Consider the following 2,374-nt stretch of genomic DNA (forward strand, 5'->3'; position numbering starts at 1 on the left):
TAGTGTAGGCAAACTTCGCTAGGTAGGAGGCCCATTGGGCATGCATCCTATGTAGGTGCTTTTGAGTTTGAAAGTATTTCAAACTCTCATGGTCCGTGTAGACTATGAATTCTTTGGGCAGCAAATAATGCTCCCATGTCTTGAGGGACTGAATCACAACATATAATTCCTGCTCATAGGTGCTCCATTTTTGTCTTGTATCATTGAGTTTCTCACTATAGTATGCCACCGGTCGCCTTTCTTGGGAGAGGACACCGCCGATGCCTACGCCACATGCGTCACATTCAATCTCGAACACCTTCCCAAAGTTTGGTAGTGCAAGCACTATGGCGGTTGTCAACTTCACTTTAATATCGACAAAACTCCGTTCGCATTCGTCGTTCCATTGAAACTTTCCTTTTTTTAGACATCCACTGATGGGGGCAACGACACTGATGAAGTTTTGAATAAAGCGACGATAAAAGGAAGCAAGACCATGGAGGAGTTTACGAGTTGCAGTAGACTCCACTTTTTTCTCGATAGACTTCTAATACTAACTATTTTTGGAGTTGTCCCCCGACGTGGCCCAATAAGTGAGTGCAACAACTACTAGAAGATTAAGGGGCTGCTTCATCTAGGAGTTCAATTCACTACAACATGCATTGCACCATAGGGGCGACTACGGTCTTAAGGAGAGTGACCGATAGCAAAATTCAACACCACCAAGTGTTCATGTATCAATCTATCCTACTATACGTGGTTCGTCCATTCAAGACTTAAGCAGTTGAAATAAGTTACATATTCCCAATTCATTTGGTTCCAACAATTTCCAAATACCATCAAAATGTAACCGAATCCCAAACTTCAACAAGAGATTTGCCATGTTTAGCCCTACAAGGCCTTGCACTTTTGTTAACACTGCTTCTCGTAAAAGGCCAAGTCTACCATGACTCTAGGGGGTCTACCACCACCACCACCACCACCATTACCTCCACCGTCGTGTCATTCAAGGTACAACTAAAGGAGCTGTACTACAAGAACCTGCACCTTTTTGTAAATGGAACAACTAATATTAAAAAAATAACAAGTCATCAACATTTTCCCTTACATTAGCATAAAGTCAATCAACCCTTTGCCCTCCAAACCCACTTATGTGCTATTGAAATCACTTGTTTGCTCTTCACAATACAAAGAGCATTACAAGACTTCATAAGTTCAGAATTTTTTTTTTTTTGTGAGATAAGTAGGGAGGGAAGTAGATAACTGCCACTGGTGAACATTGACTTTTTGCTCATCAACTGTGCTGGGCATTGCCTAATTTACTCTTTTAACACATAAAGCATCTAAGAAAAGTTTCCACACAAAATTTTTAAAGTTTAGATGAATTCGCAGATGCCATATAAATTTCCAAATCTTCTTAGAACACTCCCCAACAGTCGGGTTCTCTTGATTTTGAATCAACCACTTAACAACAGTTTTGGTAGAAAAGGCTCCAGATTTACTAAAAGAACAAAACCATATATCATACTATTATATAAAAGTATGTATTCATGTTTCGTGGCTAATCTTTTCTTTGACTTTTTCATCCCTCTTACTTATTTAAATATATCATCTTTTTCATTATCTTTTTAGTCAATTCTTTTTATTTTTTCGATATTGTTGGTACCCTTTATATATATTTTTAATATTTATATATTTTATAAATTTTAGTTTCTTTATTCCTATCACATCCCTTTCCTTATCTCTCCCTCCTTTTTTCCCACTTTCCTTTTCTTCCTCCCCTCTCACACGTTCTCTTAAGTTGGTCTCTTTTTTTCTTAAAATATATATCTTTTTTAAGAGAAAAGAAAAAAATCTATATTTTGAAGAGTTTTCATAATACAAAAAAAGTTCTTTCTAAAATTTCTCCCTCTCCTCTCTCACGTTCCTCTCTTTTAATCCATATCTTTCTAAAATATATATATATATATATATTAATCCATATCTTTCTAAAAGAAAATTATATATTGCTATATTTTTTGTTCTTATTTAAATACATCATCTTTTTCATTATCTTTTTAGTCAATTCTTTTTATTTTTTCGATATTGTTGGTACCCTTTATATATATTTTTAATATTTATATATTTTCTAAATTTTAGTTTCTTTATTTCCTATCACATCCCTTACCTTATCTCTCCCTCCTTTTTTCCCACTTTCCTTTTCTTCCTCCCCTCTCACACGTTCTCTTAAGTTGGTCTCTTTTTTTTCTTAAAATCTATATCTTTTTTAAGAGAAAAGTAAAAAATCTATATTTTGAAGAGTTTTCATAATGCAAAAAAAAATCTTTCTAAAATTTCTTCCTCCCCTCTCTCACGTTCCTCTCTTTTAATCCATATCTTTCTAAAAAAAAAAAAA

The sequence above is a fragment of the Macadamia integrifolia genome, chromosome 3 (genome assembly GCF_013358625.1).
Source record: "Macadamia integrifolia cultivar HAES 741 chromosome 3, SCU_Mint_v3, whole genome shotgun sequence".
NCBI lineage: Eukaryota > Viridiplantae > Streptophyta > Magnoliopsida > Proteales > Proteaceae > Macadamia > Macadamia integrifolia.